We start from the raw sequence: 10,412 nt of genomic DNA, 5'->3' as shown, positions 1-10,412 counted from the left end.
GAAGATCCCACATGCCACGGAGCAACTAAGCCCGTGCGCCACAACTACTGAGCCTGCGCGTCTGGAGCCTGTGCTCCGCAACAAGAGAGGCCGCGATAGTGAGAGGCCCGTGCACCGCGATGAAGAGTGGCCCCCGCTTGCCACAACTAGAGAAAGCACTCGCACAGAAACGAAGACCCAACACAGCCATAAAAATAAAATAAAAAATAAATAAATTAAAAAAAAAAAACAATAAACTACTTGGAATAAATTTAACCAAAGAGGTGAAATACCTGTACACCAAAACTGTAAGACATTAATTAAAGAAACTGAAGAAGACACACAAATGGAGAGATATCCCATGTTCATGGATTGAAAGAGTTAATATTGTGAAAATGCCCATGCCATCCAAAGCCATCTACAGATTTTTTTAGATAAACTTATATTTATTTATTTATTTGGCTGTGTCAGGTCTTAGTTGCAGCATGCAGGATCTTCACTGTGGCATGCAGGATCTTTTCGTTGCAGTGCACGGGCTCTTCATTGTGACACACAGGCTTCTCTAGTTGCAGTGCGCGGGCTTCTCTCTAGTGGTGGCGCATGGTTCCAGAGCTCACGGGCTCTCTAGTTGTGGCATACAGGCTCTAGAGCATATGGGCTCAGTAGTTGCAGCACGCGGGCTTAGCTGCCCTGCGGCATGTGTGCTCTTAGTTCCCCAGCCAGAGATCGAACCCACGTCCCTTGCATTGGAAGATGGATTCTTAACCACTGGACCACCAGGGAAGTCCCGCCACCTACAGATTTATCATAATCCCTATCAAAATTCCAGTGGTATTCTTTACAAAACTGGGGGGGGGGGATCCTAAAATTTATATGGAACCACAAAAGCAGCTAAAGCAATCTTGAGAAAAAAGTAAAGCTGGTGGCATCACACTCCTGACTGCAAAAATATGTTACAAACCTACAATAATTGAAACAGTACAGTAATGGCATAAAAATAGATACATAGACCAGTGCAACAGAATCAAAAGCCCAAAAATAAACCCATGTATATGTGCCAACTAATATTTGACAAGGGAACCAAGAATACTCAATTGCAAAAGTACTGTCTCTTTAATAAACGGTGTTGGGAAAACTGGATATTCACATGCAAAAGAATGTAATTGATCCCTATCTTACACCATTCACAAAAATTAATTTGAAATGAATTAAGGACTTAAATATAAGACCTGAAGCCATAAAACTCCCAGAAAAAAACATAGGGAAAAACTCCCTGAAATCAGTCTTGTCAATGATTTTTTAGATATCACACCAAAAGCACAAGCAACAAAAGCAAAAATCAACAACTGTAATTGATTACAACAATTACAAATCTTCTGCACAGAAAAAAAAAATCAACAAAATAAAAAGGCAACCCAGAGAATGGAGAAAAAAACTGCAAGCCATATATCTGTATCTGATAAGGGATTAATATAAAATATATATAAAGAGGGACTTCCCTAGTGGTCCAGTGGGTAGGACTCCACGCTCCCAATGCAGGGGGCCCAGGATCAATCCCTGTGCGGGGAAGTAGATCCCACATGCCACAAGTGAGAGTCAGCATGCCATAACTAAGAAGTCTGCATGCCACAACTAAAGATCCTGCATACCACAACGAAGATCCCACATGCCACAACTAAGACCCAGCAGAGCCAAAATAAATAAATATTTTTTAAAAAGATATCACTAAAAAATATATAAAGAACTCATCCAACTCAATAGAAAGAAAACAAACAACCTGAAAAATGCAGAAGAACTGAATAGACTTTTTTACAAAGAAGATATACAAATGGCTAACAGGTACATGAAAATATGCTCACCATCACTAAACATTGATACATACAAATCAAATCCACAATGAGATATCACCTCACACCTGTCAGAATGACTATCGTCCAAAGACAAGAGATAACAAGTGTTGGTGAGGATGTGGAGAAAAGGGAACCATTGTGCACTACTGGAGTGAATGTACATCAGTGCATCCATTATGGAAAATAGTATGGGGGGGATCAAAAAATTAAAAATTGGACTCCCCTGGTGGTCCAGTGGCTAAGACTACACACTCCCACTGCAGGGGGTGCAGGTTCGATCCCTGATCAGGGAACTAAGATCCCACATGCTGTGCAGTGCGGCCAAAAAAAAAAAATTAAAATAGAATTAGCATATGATCCAGCAATTCCACTTCTGGGTATATATCCAAAGGAAGTGAAAATAGGATCTTGAAGAGATATCTGCATTTCCATGGTCACTGCAGGATTATTCACTACAGCTAAGATGAAAACAATCTGAATGTCCATGAACAGATAAATTTATAAAGAAAATGTGGTATAGACATACAATGGGATATTATTCAGCCATGAGAAAATGGGAAATCCTGCCATTTGTAACCATATGGATGGATATACTAAAGTGAAATAAGACAGAGACAAATAAGACGAATATTGATACTATATGTCATCATGTATTATGCAGAATCTAAAAAAGCCAAACTCATAAAAACAGAGTAGAATGGTGGTTGCCTGAGACTGGGGGTTGGAAAAATGCAGAGATGTTGGTCAAAGGGTACAAATTTCCAGTTAGAAGATGAATAAGTTATGGATCGTGGTTATAGTTAACAATAATGTATCATACACTTGAAAGTTGTTAGGAGAATAGACTTAAATGTTCTCAGCACAAAAAAGTAATGGTAAATATGTGACATGATGGAGGTGTTAGCCAACACTTTGGTGGTAATCATTTTGTAATACATACGTATATCAAATCAACACATTGTACACATTAAACTTACACAATGTTATATGTCAATTATATCTCAATAAAGCAGGAAAAAATAAAATAAAATACACCTCCTTCTTTGTATCTTTCCCAAAATTAGGTCTTTCTAATACCCTTAGTCAGATGCCCCATGGTCCTACATAGTGTGTGTCTTCATAAACCCAAGTTTTCAACTACGAGTATGTTCCAGGTGGTTCTGGTGTCAGCATTGACAGTTGTAAAAATATAAGCTTTTACCACATATGTAAGGTATTTTAAATGAAATACTTAGTAAATTATAATAAGCAGAGATACTAATTTCATACCTTTTAAAAAATTTTTATTGTTGATTTACAATGTTGTGATTTCATACTTCTGATTAGACCTCTAATTGGCTTGTACTACTCTTAGGACTACGGTTAATATTCTTGACTGTTCCCACATTATCTTTCAGATCCAGTCATTACATACAGTTATTGTTTCACTTCCCATCACACGTTCCCTAACTCTCTACATCTCAAACATAGTAGATTTTTTCAAATCACTGAAGACTCTGTGTGACTTTCTGTCAAGAGCCTTTCCAAGTGATTTTATCTTTACTTGAAACTGCTGGACCCAACTAGGTTTTCATTGTTTGTTGTTTTTTAATCATAAAATGATTCAAGTATCCACATAAAGAGCAAGTACAAAGTAACATTACCTCTCTATCCCCAGATTTGGTGTTTCTTTTCATTGCACTTTTTAAAAACTTTTCAAAGCTTTTCCATTGGATAACACAGCATAATTAGATTAGATTTGGTTACCCTATCAGATTTACAAAGGCAGAGATATACTTGCTCTTGTTCACCATTGTATCACAGATTCCTACCAGAAAGCCTAGCACCTGATAATCAGTTTAAATTGTATATCTATACAGATATTTTAATATCTGTATAGATATAGATATAATTTATACATATACATATATATATTTATAGTACCCCAGAAATCAGACTTTCAGCTTTTTTTTTTGAATTTTATTTTATTTTTTTATACAGCAGGCTCTTATTAGTTATCCATTTAATACATGTTAGTGTACATATGTCAATCCCAATCTCCCAATTCATCGCACCACCACCACCACCCCCCGCCACTTTCCCCCCTTGGTGTCCATACATTTGTTCTGTACATCTGTGTCTCAATTTCTGCCCTGCAATCCGGTTCATCTGTACCATTTTTCTAGGTTCCACATATATGTGTTAATATACGATATTTGTTTTTCTCTTTCTGACTTACTTCACTCTGTATGACAGTCTCTAGATCCATCCACGTCTCTACAAATGACTCAATTTCGTCCCTTTTTATGGCTGAGTAATATTCCATTGTATGTATGTACCACATCTACTTTATCCATTCGTCTGTCGATGGGCATTTAGGTTGCTTCCATGTCCTGGCTATTTGAAATAGTGCTGCAGTGAACATTGGGGTGCATGTGTCTTTTTGAATTATGGTTTTCTCTGGGTATAGGCCCAGTAGTGGGATTGCTGGGTCATATGGTACTTCTATTTTTAGTTTTTTAAGGAACCTCCATACTGTTCTCCATAGTGGCTGTATCAATTTACATTCCCACCAACAGTGCAAGAGGGTTCCCTTTTCTCCACACCCTCTCCAGCATTTGTTGTTTGTAGATTTTCTGATGATTCCCATTCTAACTGGTGTGTGGTGATACCTCACTGTAGTTTTGATTTGCATTTCCCTAATAATTAGTGATGCTGAGCAGCTTTCATGTGCTTCTTGGCCATCTGTATGTCTTCTTTGGAGAAATGTCTTAATAAGGTCTTCTGCCGATTTTTGGATTGGGTTGTTTTTTTAATATTGAGCTGCATGAGCTGTTTGTATATTTTGGAGATTAATCCTTTGTCTGTTGATTCGTTTGCAAATATTTTCTCCCATTCTGAGGGTTGTCTTTTCGTCTTGTTTGTAGTTTCCTTTGCAAAAGGAAAGCAAAAGCAAAAGCTTTTAAGTTTCATTAGGTCCCATTTGTTTATTTTTGTTTTTATTTCCATTACTCTAGGAGGTAGATCAAAAAAGATCTTGCTGTGGTTTATGTCAAAAAGTGTTTTTCATATGTTTTCCTCTATGAGTTTTATAGTGCCTGGCCTTACATTTAGGTCTTTAATCCATTTTTAGTTTATTTTTGTGTATGGTGTTAGGAAGTGTTCTAATTTCATCCTTTTACATGTAGCTGTCCCATTTTCCCAGCACCATTTATTGAAGAAGCTGTCTTTTCTCCATTGTATAGTTTTGCCTCCTTTGTCATAGATTAGGTGACCATAGGTGTGTGGGTTTATCTCTGGCCTTTCTATCCTGTTCCATTGATCTAGATTTCTGTTTTTGTGCCAGTACCATATTGTCTTGATTACTGTAGCTTTGTAGTATAATCTGGAGTCAGGGAGTCTGATTCCTCCAGCTCCGTTTTTTTCCCTCAAGACTGCTTTGGCTCTTTGGGGTCTTTTCTGTCTCCATACAAATTTTAAGATTTTTTGTTCTAGTTCTGTAAAAAATGCCATTGGTAATTTCATAGGGATTGCATTGAATATGTAGACTGCTTTGGGTAGTATAGTCATTTTCACAATATTGATTCTTCCAATCCAAGAACATAGTATATCTCTCCATCTGTTTGTATCATCTTTAATTTCTTTCAGCAGTGTCTTATAGTTTTCTGCATACAAGTCTTTTGTTTCCCTAGGTAGGTTTATTCCTAGGTATTTTATTCTTTTTGTTGCAGTGGTAAATGGGAGTGTTTCCTTAATTTCTCTTTCAGATTTTTCATCATTAGTGCAAGTTGTATACTGCAACTTTACCAAATTCACTGATTAGCTCTAGTAGTTTTCTGGTGGCATCTTTAGGATTCTCTTTGTATAGTATCATGTCATCTGCAAACAGTGACAGTTTTACTTCTTCTTTTCCAATTTGTATTCTTTTTATTTCTTTTTCTTCTCTGATTGCCATGGCTAGGACTTCCAAAACTATGTTGAATAATAGTGGTGAGAGTGGACATCCTTGTCTTGTTCCTGATCTTAGAGGAAATGCTTTCAGTTTTTCCCCATTGAGAATGATGTTTGCTGTGGGTTTGTCGTATATGGCCTTTATTATGTTGAATTACATTCCCTCTATACCCACTTGTTTGAGAGTTATCATAAATAGATGCTGAATTTTATCAAATGATTTTTCAGCATCTATTGAGATGAGCATAGGTATATCCTTTGTTTTGTCAATGTGGTATATCACGTTCACTTGTGGATGTTGAACCATCTTGCATCTCTGGAATAAATCCCACTTGATCATGGTGTATGATCCTTTTAATGTACTGTTGAATTCAGTTTGCTAATATTCTGTTGAGGATTTTTGCATCTAGGTTCATCAGGGAGATTGGCCTATAGTTTTTTCTTCTGGTGTCTTTGTCTGGTTTTGGTATCAGGGTATTGCAGGTCTCATAAAATGTGTTTGGAAGCACTCCCTTCTCTTCAATTTTTCAGAAGAGTTCGAGAAGGAAGGGTATTAAAGGTTCTTCGAATGTTTGGAGGAATTCACCAGTGAAGTCATCTGGTCCTGGACTTTCGTTTGTTGAGAGGTTTTTGATTACTAATACAATCTCCTTATAGTAATCAGTCTATTCAGGTTACCCATTTCTTCATTTCTTCAGTCTTGGTAGATTGTATGTTTCTAGGAATTTGTCTATTTCTTCTAGGTTGTCAATTTGTTAGTGTATAATTATTTGTAGTAATCTTGTATGATCCTTTTTATTTCTGTGGTATCAGTGGTAATGTCTCCACTTAAATTTCTGATTTTATTTAGAGTCCTCTCTTTCCCCCCACCTTGGTAAGTCTGGCTCAAGTTTTCCCATTTTGTTTATCTTTTCCAAAATGTAGCTCTTAATTTCTTTTTAGTCAGTATTTTATTAATTTACACTTTGCTCTTTTTTACCTTCCTTCTACTACCTTTGGGCTTCATTTGTTCTTCTTTTTTTAGTTCCTTAAGGTGTAAAGCTAGATTGTTTATTTGAAATTGTTCTTGTTTCTTGTTTCTTGAGGCAGGCCTGTATTGCTATGAACTTCCCACTTAGACCTACTGTTGCTTCATCCCATAGATTCTGGTGTGTTGTATTTCTGTTTTGTCTCTAGGTATTTTTAAATTTCTCCTGTAAGTTGTTAAGTGATCCACTGGTTGTTAAGTAGCATGTTGTTTAATCTCCAACATGCTGTTTTTGTGGGTTTTCCAGTTATCTTGTATTTAATTTCTAGTTTGATACCACTGTGGTCAGAATAGCTGCTTGATTTGATTTCAGTCTTCTTGACTGAGACTTGTTTTGTGGCCTAACATTTGATAATTTCTGGAGAATGTTCTGTGTGTACTTGAGAAGAATGTGTATTCTGCTGCTTTTGGATGGAGAGTTCTGTATATATCTATTAAGTCACATGTCATTTAAGGTCAATTTTTTTTGTTTCTTTTTATTATTTATTTATTTATTTATTTATTTATTTATTTATTTATTTTGGGGGGGATCAGTGTTTTCTTATTCATTTTGTGTCTGGATGATCTGTACATTGCTGCAACTGGGGTATTAAAGTCCCCTACTATTATTGGATTGCTTGCAATTTCTCCCTATAGGTCCATTAACATTTGCTTTATATATTTTTGTGCTCCTATGTTGGGTGCATATGTTTATAAATGTTATATCTTCTCGCTGGACTGACCCTTTTATCATTATGTAGTGCCCTTCTTTGTCTTTTATTACAGTCTTTGTTCTGAAGTCTATTTTTGTCTGCTATAAACACAGCTACACCAGCTTTCTTTTGGTTTCCACTTGCATAGAATATCTCTCTTCATCCCTTCACATTCAGTCCATGTGTGTCCTTACTTCTAAAGTGGGTCTCTTGTAGGCAGTACATGAATGGGTCTTTCTTTACTATTCATTCAGCCACTTTATGTCTTTTTTTAAATAAATTTACTTATTTTATGTATTTATTTTTGGCTGCATTGGGTCTTCGTTGCTGTGCATGGGCTTTCTCTAGTTGTGGCGAGCGGGGGCTACTCTTCATTGCAGTGTGCGTGATTCTCATTGTGGCGGCTTCTCTTGTTGCAGAGCACGGGGTCTAGGTGCACGGGCTTCAGTAGTTGTGGCTCACAGGCTCTAGAGTGCAGGCTCAGCAGTTGTGGCGCACAGGCTTAGTTGCTCCTTGGCATGTGGGATCCGGTCGAACCCGTGTCCCCTGCAGGCGGATTCTTAACACTGCGCCAGGAGGGAAGTCCTCACTTTATGTCTTTTGATTGGCAGATTTACTCCATTTACATTTGAAGTAATTATTGATAGGTATGTACTTATTGCTGTTTTGTTCATTGTTTTCTGGTTGCTTTTGTAGTTCCTCTCTTCTTCCTTTCTTCTTTCTTCTTTTGTGGTTTCTGGTTTTCTTTAGTGTTATGTTTAGATTCCTTTTTCATTTTCTTTTGTATGTTTACTATAAGTTTTTTCTTTGTGGTTACTGTGAGGTTCACATATAACGTCCTATGTAGTAGGATAAGTTGATAGCAATGTAAGTTTACAGAGATTCCAAGGCTTTACATTTTTACCCCCCACCCTCACGTTTTATATTTTTGATAACACCTTTTATATCTTTTTATTTTGTGTTTCCCTTAAGTAATTATTGTAATTTTAGTTAATTTTACTATTTTTTTCTTTTAACCTTCATACTTGCTTTATAAGTGACTGATTCACTACCTTTACTATACACTTGCCTTTTCCAATGAGATTTTTTACTTTCATAAGTTTTCTTATTATTAATTAGTGTTTTTTTCTGTTCAGCTTAGATAAGTCCGTTAACATTTCTTGTAAGGCTGATTTAATTGTGATGAACTCTTTTAGCTCTTGCTGATCTGTAAAACTCTTATTAATCTCTCCATCAGTTCTGAATGGTAACCTTGCCTTGGTTGGAAACTTTTTCCTTTCAGTACTTTGAATCTGTTATGCCACTCCCTTCTGCCCTATAAAGTTTCTGATGAAAAATCTGATAACCTTATGGGGTTTCTCTTGTACATAGTAAGTTGTTTTTTTTCTTCCTGATTTTAAGCTTCACTGTATAACTTTTACCACTTTAACTAAAATGTGTCTTGGTGTGGTTCTCTTTGGGTTCATCTTATTTGGAATTCTCTGGGCTTCCTGGACCTGAATTTGTTTCCCACCCAGATTAGGGAAGTTTTCAGCCATTATATCTTCAAATAACTCTTCAGGCTCTTTCTCTCTTGTGTGGAACCCCTATAATGCAAATGTTATTCTGTTTGATGTTGTCCCAGAGGTTCCTTACGCTTTGATTTTTAAAATTCTATTTTCATTTTGCTACACTGTCTGGGTGATTTCCATTGCTTTGTCTTCCAGCTCACTGATTTGTTCTTCTTCATCCAGTCTGCTATTGAACCCCTCAAGTGTATTTTTCAGTTCAGTAATAACTTCTGCTTGGACTTTTTTTAATTTTTTAAAAATTTTGACTGCACCACGCATGTGGGATCTCAGTTCCAGGGATCAAACCCGTGCCTCCTGCATTGGAAGCATGAAGTCTTAACCACTGGACCACCCCAGACTGGAAGTCCCTGGACTTTTTTTTTCTATCACTTTGTTGAAGTTCTTTCTGTCCCTTCTTTTCCTGAGTTCAGTGAGCATGCAGTACAGGTAAGGCAGGGCACAGTGCACTAACCTGGCTCAATTTTGGCACAGCTGCTACAGTGTGGGGTGGGCAGGTCTTAAGGCATTCTCCCAATCTGGTTGTAGCACTGCTGCTGTATGGGATGGGCATGGCACCAGGCACTCACCCAGGTCAGTTGAGGCACAACTGCTGCACCAGGAGGACCGAGCATGATACACTCACCTGGCCATTTATGGTGAAGCTGCCATCGGGGATGGGCTGGGTGCAGGGTGTTTGCCCAGCCAAACTACAGTGCATCTTCTGTGCAGGGAGGGTGGGGTATAGTGTACTTGCCCAACTTGGTTGTGGTGAAGCTGCTGCACAGGATGGGTGGGTGGGGTTCAGGGCGTTCTCATGGCTAGGTTGCAACACAGCTGCTGTGCAGGGTGGACAGGGCCTTGGGACACTCACCTAGCTGGGTTGCAATGCAGGGTGGGTGGAGCACATCCACAAATGTTAGCAGGCTAGAAGAAGCGCACCAAAAACGGCACCCACTACCTCCATCACCAGCAAGTTAGAATGAAATTGCAAAAATTGTGCCTGCCACTGTTGTCCTTGGAGAAAGTCCCAGCAGGTTCCTGACTCTCCAGCAACCACTTTAAGATCAGTAAGTGGGTCTCCCTAGCTTATGGTCTAGGCACTCTTCAAATTTTGCCTCTTGCATTGGCTCTCAGGACAAATTGGTCTCTGCACAAGCCCTTTAAGAGCAGTTCCTCCATTCCCTACAGTTCTATGGTTCTCCTAGACTTAGTCCCCATTGATTTTCAAAACCAGGCATTTGCGGGGGAGGGGGCTTATCTTTCCAGTGCCAGACTCAAGGGTGAGGGTGCCTGATGTGGGGTTCAATCCCTTCACTTCTCAGGGGAAATGTCCATATTTTGGGGATTCCCTCCTGATTGTAGGTCACTGCTTCTGGGGTGGAGT

Source organism: Eubalaena glacialis, chromosome 18, assembly GCF_028564815.1.
Source record: "Eubalaena glacialis isolate mEubGla1 chromosome 18, mEubGla1.1.hap2.+ XY, whole genome shotgun sequence".
In the NCBI taxonomy this organism is placed as follows: Eukaryota; Metazoa; Chordata; class Mammalia; order Artiodactyla; family Balaenidae; genus Eubalaena; species Eubalaena glacialis.
This window is presented reverse-complemented; position numbering follows the sequence as displayed.